Source organism: Dromiciops gliroides, chromosome 5, assembly GCF_019393635.1.
Source record: "Dromiciops gliroides isolate mDroGli1 chromosome 5, mDroGli1.pri, whole genome shotgun sequence".
Lineage (NCBI taxonomy): Eukaryota > Metazoa > Chordata > Mammalia > Microbiotheria > Microbiotheriidae > Dromiciops > Dromiciops gliroides.
In genome coordinates, this window is record NC_057865.1 from 288,701,124 (window position 1) to 288,715,724 (window position 14,601).

At 46.6% G+C, this 14,601-nt stretch overlaps 1 protein-coding gene across 12 annotated transcripts in view; it reads right to left on the reverse strand.

Moving 5' to 3' along the window:
- ELFN2 (extracellular leucine rich repeat and fibronectin type III domain containing 2) overlaps positions 1–14,601 on the reverse strand; it is a 94,554-nt gene that overhangs the window by 12,215 nt on the left and 67,738 nt on the right. Inside the window, exon 1 of one of the 12 annotated variants that reach the window (XM_043964931.1) lies at positions 4,224–4,247. The exons of the other annotated variants lie outside the window; for them this stretch is intronic. The gene's annotated coding sequence lies outside the window, so the exon portion shown is untranslated. Of the gene's footprint in view, positions 1–4,223; positions 4,248–14,601 lie in introns of those variants that run through there. 12 annotated transcript variants of the gene reach the window in all.

Consider the following 14,601-nt stretch of genomic DNA (forward strand, 5'->3'; position numbering starts at 1 on the left):
AGTCAGACAAGGCTCCTGAAGTCCAGGCATCAGCCAAGGCATGTAACATAGCTTGAAGACCCCACAAAGGAGACTGAGAAAGAGCAAATAGGTAGAAGAACCAAGTGAAAACAATGGCACTAAAAAAAGGAGATAAGGATATTCAGGAAAAGGGGCTCTTCAACAACATCAAATGCTGCAGAGAGATCAAGGAGGATGAAAAATAAGAACAAACTGTTGGACCTTGCAATTAAGAGAATTGGCAACCTTGGGGAAGCTGGATCAGTAAAGTGGTAGGGTCAGAGGCCAAACTGCAAGGGATTGAGAAATGAGAGGGCAACGAGGAAGTAGAGGAAGAGAACGTCGACAATCCTTTCTATCTCAATGTGAAGTGACCATTTTTGATTCCAGACAATAGATGATAAGAGCATCTACCTCCTTTTGATAGAGAAGTAAGGGGGGGGGGTGGAGAGGTTATGGGTACAGAATATTACATATGATTTTTTTAACGTATGATTCTTTACAAGTGTGGACACTGATTGAGTCACTTGTCCAAGGTCACAGAGGTAGAAAGTGACAGAGCCGAGATTCAAACCCAGGTGCTCCAAGTGCAAAATGCAATTCTCTTCCCAATGAAATATGCCACTTTCCAGGAAGCACAATGACTGATAGTGAAACATGTCCCTCCCTCCCTCGATCCCTCCCAAGAGGTGGTGGATTATGCACCTAGTGCATAATAAAGCATATATCCCAGACATGACCACTGTGTTGGGAAAGCTTGTTACACTGAAAAGAAGGAAAAGAAGAAGAAAAGGAAGTAAAGGAGGCAAGTTTAGGGTCACCAGGCAAGGAAACCAAACAGAAGGTGAGAATCCACAAGCATTTGCTCCTGGTAGGAGGAGGAGAAAAAGGCCCCCATCTGGCACTCCCTCCGGGAAGCAGGGGTGTGTGAATCACCAGCGTCAGGCTGAGCTGGGAAATCTTATTTGCAGTGGCTGATAAGCCCTGGCACCAGGAGCCTTCCCCTCGCCTGCCGGGCTGTTGGAAGCCCCCCCTGCTTTTCAGTTGTGCCATTGTTATGGTCTGTGTTAATATCATTATTCAGGATTAAGGAGGATTTGTAACCACTGTGCTCCAGCCAGAGTCCTGAGGGAGGAGGGGTTGGAGATGAGAGAGGAGGAGGAAGGGGGGCAGGGAGTAGAGACACAAACACTGGGCAAGAGAGAAGGGTCCTTCCAGAGAACCAGCCCGGCTCTCCTTTCCACCAGGCTCTTTATCTGCCAGGCTAGACAGTTTCAGGTGATGAAACCAGCTTGGTACTCAAAACGGTCCAGTGCCAAGAGCTGGGAATGGGTCAGAAGACCTGGGTTCCAGACCTAGCTAGAATCCCTCTGTGACCTTGGGCTAGTCATTTATCCTTTTGGAGTCTCAGTCTCTCTACTTATCAAAGAGGAAATCATAGAACCCTAGATTGAGATCAAAAGAGATCCTTGAAGGCCACCAAGTGTAACCTTTCATTTGACAAATGAGGAAACTGAGGCTTATGATGGTTAAGTGACTTGCCCAGTGTCACAGAGATAGCAAGTGGTAGGGCTGGGATTCTAATTCATTCCCCGACTTCAGAGTCAGAGTTCTATCAATTGATCAAATGAGATAATATTTGCAAATCAGTTAGCACAATCACAATGTCTGACACACAGTAGGTGTTTGTTCCCTCAAATAATAACACGTAATAATAAGAAGAAGAATAGCTTACTCCCTTCCCCACCACCACTGTAGCATGATCACTCCCTAAGCAATTAAAATGCATCAGATATAACCCAGACTCTGGCATCAGAAAGCATGTGTTCTAATACCAGCTCACCACTTACTGCCTGTGTGACCACGGACAAATCTTTGCACCTGTCTGGACCTCAGTTTCCACATTTGTCAAATGAGAACATTAGATCTGATGCCCTCCAAGTTTCCTTCCAACTCTAAAGCTCTGTTCCTGTGATCAAATGAGATGAACCATGGTGTGCAGATGTGACGTCCAGATGAGCCTGGGGGTGGACTGAACTCTTGTTGGCCAATCTGTCCTGTGCCTCCCTGCTCTCCACCCTCAACACACACACACACACACACACACACACACACACACACACCTCCCCACTTGGCAGTTGGATTCCCCGGAGTTGGGACCATTTAAAAATGCTTTCCATGGAGTAAATGATGTCTGAAAATAAATTCTAATACATATTTGAAAGAGCCCCAGCTGAATAATAAGAATGGCTGACATTTATATAGGGTTTGACTGTTACAAAGCATTTTCCAGCCATTATCTCATTTGATCCTCAAAACAACCCATGAAAGAGAGAGTCCGATGCCTGGTGGATGCAAGCAGCTGCCGGCTGGCTTAGGCAGCTGACCAGGGTTCAAGTCCAGATACTGACACTCACTGACTACCTGACCCTGTGTGACCCTGGCTGGGCTTCCCTCTTCCCTTCTCAGAGTTTCAGTGTCCTCATCAATCAACCAATGTGCATTTATTAAATGCTATTTACTGTACCAGGCACCAGAGATACAAAGACACATGGGGTGGGGGTGGGGGGATTCTTCCTTTAAGGAGAGATGTTGACACATAGAAGAATATATAGAAAATACAGACAAAATAAATGCCTAAGTAATGTGGAGGGAGGGGAAGCACTCCAATGTTCTATGTCCTGGGGACATCAGGAAAGGACCAACCTAGGAGGTGGCATTTGAGCTGTTTTGATGACAACTAGAGAATCTAAGAGGGAGAGGTCGGGAGGGGACATTTCAGGCATGGGAGAGAATCATGGAAATGAAAGGTGGAATTTTGTGCATGAAGAACACCAGGAAGGTTAGCGCCACTGGACCAAAGAATGTATGAATGGAAACGGACAATGGAGACCATGCAGGAACTTACTGAGAGACAAGTTTATGAAGGTCTTTAATGACAGAGAAGCTTGCATTTGTTCCTAGAAGTAATAGGAGGCACAGGAGTTGGTTGAATTAGGGGAGTGGCATGATCAGATCTGGGCTTTAGGAATATCATTTTGGCAACTGGATTGGATAGGGAAAAGACTGAAGGCAGAGAGATAAAGGAGGAGGTTGTTGGGATGGTCCTGAGGAGAGGCGATGAGGGCCTGGTCTATAGTGATGGATAGAAGAGGGAAGATGTGAGGGATGAGAAATATTGTGGAAGTGGATCAATGGGCTGGAGAATGAAGAGGGGAGAGTCCATGATGACCCCAGGGGTTAAGAACCTCAGTAATTGGAAATCTTTAACTGGATTGGGGGAGTGAGGAAAGTACTCTGTAAGTCACTACTTGTAGTGATCATTATACAACATTTATTATGCTGCTGGTACACGGTAGGTATCCAATAAATGTAGAATTGACTCAGAGAATATCAGTGACTTGCCCAAGGTCACATAGCTAGTCAGTGACAGCTGCAGTAAGAACCACGTGGGTGAGCTCCAAGACCAGCCCTCTGCACTATCTCACACTGTCCCATCCAGGATGGAGTTAATACCTACCCTCTCCTCCACTAATGCACTTGACCTCATACCTATGACTATACTGGCATTACCTTCAGTCCAGCCTGACCCCTAACCCACACCCTGCCTCTAGAGGAGGCTAAAGTTATAGGATCAGAGATTTAGAGGTAGAGGGGTCTTCAGAGATCTTCTATTCTAACTCCATCATTTTCAAGTAAGGAAACTCAAGCCCACAGAGCTTGAAGTGGAAAGCACCTTAGAGGCCATGTAGACTAACCCCCTCATTTTACAGAAAGGGAAACTGAGGCCCAGAGAAATAAAGCAATTTGCCCAAGGTCTGGGAGGTAGTAAGAGGCAGAACTGGCATTCCAACTGGGATACCCTGACACAAGTCCTTTACTCCATATTCCATGGTTTCCATTGTGCCACAGCTGTCTCTTTGGCAACCCAGGTCCCTGTTAGGACTCATAAATCAGCAGCTCCATCGAGGAAATCTCACCTCTCAACTGGGTAATGGGTCCCACCCCCCAGTGCCCCTTTGTGCAATGGGCCATCTCAGGAGGTCCCAGAATCTCCCCTCTGGTAGGAACCTCAGAACTCATCCTGTCTAGTCTGCCGTTGATCAAGAATCCATTCTACAGACTGAGGCAGACTGAAATGGGCAAAGCCAGAAGAAAGTCTACGATGACTACCAAACTGTAAGAAGAGGAAGCTATTCCAGAGAACAAATAATGAAACATACCTCCTTCCTGTCAGCAGAGGGGTGGTAAGCTAGTGGAGCAGAATACTATATACATTGTCAGTGAGGTCGTTCTACTGGCCGTTTTTGTTTGATTTTCTTTGTTACAAAGGACAGTTCAATTTCAGGGGTCAGTTGGTGGTGGGAGGAAGGACAGAAGAGTTAGACATATCTAGAGATGATTGATATAAAAAGAAAAGAAATCAATAAAAATAGGTTAAAGATGGAATTTCCTTTCCAACATCCAACACCTCCTGAGAGGATCATAGATTCAAACCAAGAAGGCACCTTAGAGTTATTGCAGCCCAGCCCTCTCATTGGACAGATAAAGAAACTGAGGCCCAGTGAGGTGACTTGCCCAAAGTCACCCAGGTAACAAGGAGAAAAGCCAGGATTCAAACCCAGGTCCTGTGATTCCAAACCCAGCATCTTTTCCAATGTACCTTTCATACTGCTAGAGACCTCCAAGAAGCAGAAACCCCTGCTACCTCCCAAGGCAGAGCACTCTGTTCTGCTACAGCTCTAATTATTAGGAAGTCATTTCTTTCACTGAACCATAATCTGCCTCTTTGCAATTCCACCCTCCCCCCCATCTCTGCTCCTAGTTCTGCTCCCTGGGGCCAATCAGGACAAGGCTAATCCTTCTTTCTCGAGACAGCCCATCCAATACTTGAAGACAGTGATCCCAGAAGGGACTGCTCTCTTCCAGGGCTGAGCATCCTTAGTTCTCTCAATGAAGCTTCATATGGCATTGTCCCAAGACCCTCCTGGCTGCCTTACCCTCTGGACACTCAACAGCTTATGTGCATCCTTCCCAAACTGGGTTGCCCCAGAACTGGACAGAGTGCCTGTCCCACATGCAATCTGGGACAAACTACAGAAACACTCCTGCCTCCATACTCTCAGCCAGAGCTCATGTCCATGAAAAGGGGAGACTTGAGGCAGCCCAGATAAAATGACCATAGGAGATGCAAGACCCTGTGTTCTATGTCCTGCTCAGACCCTAGAAGAAGCATCATGGTCACAAACTGGGGAGGAGACAGCCACTGCTAATCCTTGTGATCCCAGAATTGCTCTGGACTCTTTGAAGCTTCTCTGCTCACTCATCCTGTCATCTTGTCAAACCCTGGTATCCCTTGTAGGGCAGCTAGGTAGTGCAGTGGATAGAGCCCTGGCCCTGAAATTGGGAGGATATGAGTTAAAATCTCACTTCAAACACTTACTAGCTATGTGACCCTGGGCAAGTCACTTAACCCCAATTGCCTCAAACATCTGAGGCCATCTCCAGTCATCCTGATGTATATCTTGCCACTGGACACAGAGGGCTCTGGAGGAGAGAGTGAGGCTGGTGACTTTGCACAGCCCTCCCTCACTTAAATCCAATTCCCTTCAAGTCATGACATCACCTCCTGATGTCATGGTTCCTCTTTAAGAATGAAAGACAGTGGGGGAAAAAAAAGACAAATAACAACAGTGTCTCTTGTACCCAGACTGTCCTCTCAACTCCCAAGATCAGCCATTTATCACCTCTTCCTGACTCACTTCAGTGGCCTCCTCCTATCTCTTCTGGAACCTAATCTCTTTCCCCTCCAAGACATACTCCACAGAACTGACAAAATAATCTTCCTAAAGTACATGTCCCATCATGTCACTCCCCTGCTCAAGAATTATCTGAGGTGGGGCAGCTAGGTGGCACAGTGGATAGAGCACTGGCCCTGGAGTCAGAAGAACCTGAGTTCAAATCTGGCCTCAGACACTTAACACGTACTGGCTGTGTGACCCTGGGCAAGTCACTTAACCTCAATTGCTTCACCAAAAACAAAAAAACAAAAAACCAAAAAACCGTATTATCTGAGGCTTCCCATTCCCTATAGGACAAAAGACAAACATAGCTTGGCATTTAACACCGATGCACAATCTTCCTCTCACCTTCTTTTCAGACTTATTTCATACCACTCCCCTTCCCTTAGAGGAGGCAGTTTGGTAACAATGGAAAGAATAGTTGCTATGCAAACAAAAGACCCGAGTTCAAATCTTACCTCTGAAGCTTATGCCCTGGGTGACCATGAGAGGGAGGAAGACAAAATAAGCACTTGTTAAGCAAATGCTCTGAGTCAGGCACTGTATTAAGTGGCTTACAAATTTTTCATTTGTTCTTTGGGCAAGTGACTTTATCTCTCTGAGCAAAAATGAAGGTTTTTAGACTAAACTAGTGGTTCCTTCCAGCTATAGGTCAAAGGTCCAACGATCCCTTAGTCACATTCTCGAAATGAGACAGTCCATCTCTTGCCTTTGCACATCTGCACAGAGCCATCTGCCAGGCCTGAAATGCACCACCTCCCCCTTCCTGACCAGTGTTTAGATTCCTTCCTTTCATCCTCCTCTGGGAAGCCTTCCCTGATGCCCCAAGTTTATAGGGTTCTTGCCCTCCTGAAATTACCTTCTATTACCTCTTTGAGTATGCAGGCTGTACCTCCCCCAAGAGAAAGTCAACCCCTCAAGCGCAGGAACAATTCCATTTTTCTTGGGGTCCCCAACACCAAGCCTAGTACCTAACACATAGTTATAGTTACATTTATATATCTATGCATAGATATACCTTTAAGTTTTGGAATATAGATATCTATCTTTATATCTTTTGCATATATATACATATACATATATATATATATATATGGTTCAGAAAGCACTTTACATACATGCATCTCATCTGAACCTCAACAGCTCTGTGAGGCAGGGGCTGTCATTATCCCCATTTTACAGATGAGGAAATTGAGGCTCAGACAGGTCAAGTGACTTATCAAGGATTGCAAAGCTAGTAAATGGCAGAGACCATATCATCGAATCAAAGAGCCAAAGCTGGAAGGGACCCCAGAGGTCCCCAAGTCCAACCTCCCCATGTTATGGATGAGAAAAGTGAGATAACCAAACATGAAACAGTAAGTGTCAGAATGATGTCCAGCTGAGAAGGACCACCCTAGGGGTCATTTTACAGATGAGGAAACTGAGGCAGAGAGTGCAGAAGAGGCTTAGGTTAGGCTCACAGATTTAGAGTCCGGATGCTCTCCACGGTTCCATATTGCCTCTCCATGCTATGCCCTTAATACATGGGTTTCCCCTGAACTGAAATGAATTGTCATTTAATAAACATTTGCTAAATTAAATTTAATCCAATACCAGCCCTACCTGTCTGCCTCCTAGAGTGGTGGAAGCATCAAATGAGATAATAAGCTTTATAAAGTATTTCATAACCATAAAGTCATCTCTAAATGTGCTGTTATTATTATCACGATCACGATCCATTATTATAAGGATTACTGAGACTTCCTGGAGGAGGGGGCAAAATTCAGGCCCAGGCCCTGACCAGTGAGGATTTGGATGGGGAACAGGAGAGAGGAGAAGGTTAAGGTTTCTGGTTCTGGTAGCAGGAAGCCCCCCCCTCCCCCCACAGAGGCCAGATCAGACCCAGGCCATTTGATAGTGAATTGGTGAGTAATAATGGTGATGGTGGTGGTAGTGGTGGTGATGGTGATGAAAATAGCTAGCATTTCTATAGCACCTACTATGTGCCAGGCACTGTGCTAAGCACTTTACAAATAGTCTCTCCTTTGACCTGGGAAATAGGTGCTATTATTATCCTCATTTTACAAATAAGGAAACTGAGGCAAACAGAGATGAAGTCATTTGCCCAGGGTCACACAGCTAATAAGTGTCTGAGGCCAGATTTGAACTCGGATCTTCCTAATGCTAGTCCTGGTTCTCAATCCCCTGTGCCCCCTTGATGTTCCTAGCCACCCAGGAAATGGGAGAAAAGGCTGGACAGCCAGGATGTCTAGAGGGCTTCATGGAATTTAGATCTGAAAGTGACCTTAAAGATCATCTAATCCAATCCTTTGGGAAGCAAAGGCCTAGAGAAGGGAAATGACTTATCCAAGGTCACACAACAGCAGTTGAAGTTTGCACCCCAAGTCTCTGACTCCAGATTTGGTGCTCTGTCCAAGACATCCCCCTCTGCCTCCCAGGTCAGCCTGTGACTGCCTGCTCCTCTGAGACTACAACTTGTCTGTAACTTCTTACTTCTATGTCAAGTCTCAGTTATAATGTGAGCTCCCTGAGGGCAGGGACTGTGTGCCTTTTTTTGTTTCCCTATGGCACCTGGCACACAGTAAGAAATTAATAGATGCTTGTTGACTGAATGAATGACACAAGGTGAGTCCACCAGTGCTTGGAGTGGGGAATTGACCTTCCCAACCAATTGGGCAGCTAGGAGCCAATGAGGATGGAGTACAGAACTTGGAGTCAGGAAGCCCTGAATTCAGATCCTGCCTTGGACACTTCAGTTCTATGACCCTAGGCAAGTCACTTCTCCTATATGGACCTCAGTTTCCCTATCTGTAAAATGAAGGGGTTGGATAAGGTGGTCTCTCAGGTCCCCATTTTAGAACTATAATTCTACAGTTCAAGCATTTATTAAATTGTATCCCGGGTGGGTGAGTAGGAGGACTTGCCAATGACCCCCACCCAGGGTCACAGTTATTCTTATGTGGCTGAGCCCTCACTGCACATTCCTGGGCCCAGCTGAACCCCTCCCACCAGCTAAAACATTCCCAGCTGCCCCCACTGGGGAAAGGGGAGGGGTCCCCTCTGAACTCCGACAGCTTATAGCTCTCAATGGGCCCTCCCCACAGACTTCTAGGTAGGCACATGCCCCCTCTCCCCAAATGAACTGTGAGCCCCTTGAGGGAGGGGCTGCCTTCTATCAATTCTCTAGGCTTAGGACGCAGTCCCTGCGCTCCAGAGCTACTTGAGAGGGTCAGTGTTTCTTGACCTATGAAATGGAACCAAGGATGCTTGTGCTTCCTCACAGTAGCCCTGGGAGGTAGGGAAGTGCCTGATCAGCTTTAAACATTGGAGAAGAGCTAGGGAACTGCATGACCCCCCTCTCTTTGGGGAGGTGGGGTCTATGGGTCCGGATTGTTGTATACGCCATCCCATGTGGTTGCTATATAAGCTTCTTTAACCAAAGGACTTTTCTTTATTATAAAGATTAACATCACTGGAGTTGAGGGTGAGCTGTGCATATCCAGAAATTACTGTGATGTTCAAATAAGAGGTATCAATACAACTTGAATTAAAAACATTTGAAAGAAATGAAAGCTATTGTAATCTAACCACATAATCCAAGAGCTGGAAGGGACCTCAGAAATCATTTAGTCCCTTGTACAATATCCATGACAGTGATCCAGCCATGGCTTGGATACCTTTAGGGATGGAGCGCTCACTACCTATCTATGACCGACTGGGAGGCACTCACTAAAAAGTGTCTTGCTAAGGACTCAGGTGGAGGGGGGGGGGGTGGGCAGTGAATCTTTACATCCCCTCATTTGACTCAATCCCCACCCCCTTTCTCTCAAAGTCCTCACCCCCTTCTGCTTTCTCCCCAAATGTTCAAGTGCCTGAGTTTCTTTCCCTTCACTAAAACACAATGACTATTATAATTAACAGATTATCTCAGTGCGACAGCTGTGGTCCTTTGAAAATTAGGTTGAATAACAAGATTCTGGCGTATGGTAATTTCTTTTCATCTCTAGAATATTTCTCTTTCTCTTCAGCCTTGTTATGCATGTGGGTTGTTGGGTGATTTTTTTTCTCCCCCTTTCCCTCTCTCCCTAAAGTCTCATTCTTCCAGTTTGTTTCCTGGGAGTGAGAAAGGGGAGAATTCTCCAGGCTGGTCCCTCACAGACAGGAAGGCCGACTCAGGAAGGTGAAGGGTGAGGGGGTGAATATTGGAGAATTCCAGGGCTGGGAAGATGCTTAAAACAGGGCACTGTTAGGACTGGGAGGGCTCTTAGAACAGGGAATGTCAGAAGTGGGAGGGCTCTTTGAAAAAAGGATGTCAGAAATAGGAGGAACCTTAGAACAAGTGGGAGGGCTCTTAGAACAAGGAATGTCAGAGCTGGGAGGGTTCTTAGAACAAAGGATGTCAGGACTGGGTGGGGCCCTAGCATACTGAAAGTTAGAGCTACTGGGGGCCTTAGAACAGAAAAGGTCAAAACAGAGAGGGGTCTTAGGGCACAGACTGTTTCTAAGGCACGAGTGATCAGGTGCCTCCTCTGTGGTCTCCGGATGCTTCCCTCAGCCTTGCGCATCGACCCTCCTGCTGGGGGCAGGCCTCAGAGCCATAACCCTCTGCCTCATTTAGCCCTCTGTCTCTGCCAGTTCGTTCATTCATCCCCACCTGCTCCATGGTTTCTTCCCCTTGCCTTGCTGGATGCAGAATACACATTTCCATAATCAGTGACTCACGCGCCCCTTCCCGTGGCCATCAGAAGTCTCATTAATCATTTAGACACACCTGCATATTCATTATCTGCTTTATTAATACGGGCCCTGTTATTACACCAGGGCTGCTGCCTGCATTCTCGACACTTGGACTTCATTCATTATTGAACTCCCCTGACGGATGAGCCCATCTCTCCTTCCCTGCCAGAGATGGGGAGGCAGCCGGCAGAAGCCCTCCAGCCATACACAGCCCAGATGACCACGTGACCTCTCCACACTGGTTCTCCAGGCTTTCACAGAGGCAGACACCATTCTCCCCTCCTCTGGGAGGCTGCACCAGAGGTCTCCCCAACCCAGGAGAACCTTTACCACCCTTCCTCCCACATCTTCATCTTCTACCTGGGAATAGGGAAAGAGGCCTGGGTTTGGAGTCAGAGGCCCTCGGGGTCAAATCCCAGCTCCTCTACCTGTGTGACCTTTGGAAAGTACTTGAAACTCCCTGGACCTCAGTCATCTGTAAAATGAAGGGGTTGGACGAGAGGTGGTCAGGTGGGGAAAGTACAGGTGATGGAGTTAAAGGAGCAGGTTTAAATAGCACCTGGCACCACCTGACATGGGTCAAGTCACCCTCTCTTTAGGCTTCAGTTACACTGATCTGAAAAATTAATTAGGCAACCACCTGGGATGGCTCTTAGTATCTTACCCTAAATCCTAGCTGAATAATCACTTGATTTAAGCTCTAAAAAATAGTCTAAAACATGGGGATGAGCTGGAGAGAGCAACTGTGGTTTCGGCATCCTCTCCACAGCCGAGTCTTGGACCACAACCTGAAGAATTAAGAAGCTCAGTCACTTGCTGAACCAGTGGGTGATAGAGGTGGGCCATGCTGGGTTGTCCTTGCCTGGGAGTCAGAGGAAAGGCTTCAGAAGCCGAGTCTCATCTCAGTGACAAGCCTGCTAGGAATCATGGCTCTCTTCCCCCCACCCCCACCCCCACCCCCAGCACCAGCTCACTTTGTAAGCCTTAAAGCAATATGGCAATGCACGATTCTAATATATGTTAACATCCCCTGCTGAGGTCATCCTCCCCTTCTGCAGAGATGGAACCAGAAAGCAGGGCTGATAGCTCCTTTACGCTTCCAGCCAATTCACCAAGTGCTTATCTACTCTGAGCCACTTTGTAAAAGTCTTCCAATGCCAAATGTAGCAGGTTACATTTTATACTCAAGGCAATAGGGAGCCCCTGAAAGTCCTTCAGCAGGGAGTGGCATGGTCAGCTTTGTGCATTAGGAAGCTGGTTTTGAAGGCAATGTGGAGAATTAGAACAGAAAGGGAAGCTCGGACCCTTGGAGACTCGACAGGAGGCTGTAACAAAGGTCCAGATGGGAGCCGAGGAGGACCTCAGCTAGGCTGGGGAGAGTGGGGAGTTAGGGGCAATGGTGCAGTTCATCCTGGGGTCTGGAAGACTATGATAAGCTCTTGAAGTTTCTCCCAAGCTGTAAAATCTTTGAGTCCAGACCCAAGTCACCTTCCCCATCATCCCAATTCTGTTCCCAGAGGTTCATCAGAGGAGGAGGAAGAGGAAGTATGTAGGGGGCATAATAACTGTCAAAGAGCAGGTGCTGAGGTGTGATGGACATCAGTGGAGGGAGTGCCTGGGCTGATGAAACCAGAGCTTCTTGAGGTATTGATTTATTGGAGAAGCAAATGAATAGATTTGTCTCTAACACTCCAATATAATAGCAGCTAACCCTCATCCAGGGTTTTCCAGGCACTTTACATACATTATCTAATTTGACCCTTACAATAGCTCTCCAAGGGAGGGAGGGCAAGTAATATTAACTCCATCTGACAGATGGGGATACTGAGGCCCAGAGGGGCTGAGTGATTTGCCCATGGTCACACAGGAACTTAGTAGCAGTGCTAATAATAAATGCTTTAATGTTTACAAAGCATTTTATGTGCATTATCTCTTTGGAGCCTTAAAACAACTCTGGGAAATAAGTGCTATTAATTACCCTCCCAGCACCCATTTTACAGATGAGGAGTGAAACATAGGAAGGTTGTGATTTGTCCATGGTCAAATTGCCAGGAATGAATGAATGAATGAACAGACAGACAAATGAATGGAAGAACAAATGAATGAATGAATGATGAACTTGGAGTCTTACAGTTTCACTGGGACACTAAGAGGTCAGTGACATGCCCAAAGCCATGCTACTAAGTGTCAGGGACAGGATTTGATCTCAGGTCTCTCTTACTCCAAGCCCAGCATCTACTACCTTATATTGTATATGTTATGTGAGAGTATGTACGCACTTGTGTACATATTATCTCACCCATCAGATGTGAACTCCATGAAGGACCATGTTTTTGCTTCTCTTTGTGTGCCCAGCACTTAGCATAGCACCTAATACGTAGTAAATACTTAAAACAAGGTTGAGGGCAGCTAGGTGGCACAGTGGATAAAGCCCTAGCCCTGGATTCAGGAGGACCTGAGTTCAAATCCTCCCTCAGACACTTGACACTAGCTGTGTGACCTTGGGCAAGTCACTTAACCTTCGTTGCCCCACAAAAACAAAAGGAACTAAAACAAGGTTGAGTCACTTCACCAACCGCCTAGAACCCCACATCTCTAAGCCATCAAATTCTGGGTTTATCGACCTCTTGCTTTTCCAGTGGAGTAGATTGAGATGCAGAGAAAAATGATTTGGCCAAGGTCATAGAGCAAGGAAACAGCAGAGCCAGATCCCCACCCTGTCCAGGGTGCTCTGCTGTACCCAGGAGCTCTGCAAGCTTCAACTCATGCAGCTGACCAGAACAGCTGAGGCCCAGCCCTCAACTCCACTGAGATCAGCTCCCTCCCCCCGCCTTGAGTTTCTTTCAGCAGAATCCATTGCTATTGATTCCTTCATATACCATGCTCTACTTAATAGGAGCCCCATAAAAAACAACTATCGATTCTGTCTCCATCCCGGCCGGCCCCCTGCTCTATCTTCATTATGCCCAGCCCTGAGCCTTAAGTACCCCTATTGGATTCTGATTACAGTATTCGGTACCCCACTCACTGGGACCCCTCCCACAGTGTTCCTATTCCCAAGTTCAGCAGCACAGTCAACAAAACCTGAAGCAATTGCTCCCGATGATCTCTTCTTCCATTCTTGGCCAATCCACCCACTCACTTCTTGCTCCCCGAATGGGGGTCCCTCCTTCAGCTTCATCAGTAACTCCCCCACTGTTGCTGCTTCATTGATTTCCCCGAGTCTTATTCAGAGATTTCTTGGAGGTGTGACTGTTCAACCCATAGCCATCCCTCTCCCAGATGCCCAGTTCCCCAAGATCAATAGAATGTGGTCATTCTCTGCCTCCAGAATGTTCCCCACACATACACCCCCTCTTCCTGCTGGCTGCACACCTCGGGCCCCACTGGTACAAGGGGGATGGAGGCAGAGGAAAGCCTTTGAGGGAAGGGAAGTGTGGAGGCTGGGACAGCAGGGAGGAAAGAAAACATGGGTTATGGAAGGAAGGTGGAAGAGAAGAGGAGCTGGCTTGGGAAGCAGGAAGCTAGACTTCTTTTGTTTTGGGGTTTTTTGAGGCTAGACTTCTAAAAACAATCACTGACTATTTATTAAGAATCTGCTATGCGGCCAGCACCGTGCTAGGCAATGGAGACACAGAGACAAACATAAAAGCATCTGCCCGCAAAGAACTCCTATTCTATTGGGGGTAAACAATATATACATATATAAGTAAATACAAAGTACATGCAACGTAATGGGGGGGGGGCAGGGCAGGAGCAGCTGGGGAAAACATGAAAGGTTTCATCTTGAGCTGATCTTTGAAGGAAACCAGGGATCTTAAGAGAAAGTGAGGAGGGAAGGCATTACAGGTAGGATGGATAGTCTGTGCAAAAGCACAGCAACAGGAGATGTGATGCTAGCTATCAACAATTGAAAGGGTTTCCCAGATGACCACAGAAACAATGGATAAATCTATAGTGATTTATGCTTTTCAAAATGATGTACTTCCATTCTCATTCAAACCTTACAGTAGCCCTGAGGAAATAGGTTCTACAGGTGTTATCTCCTCTTTTCATATTA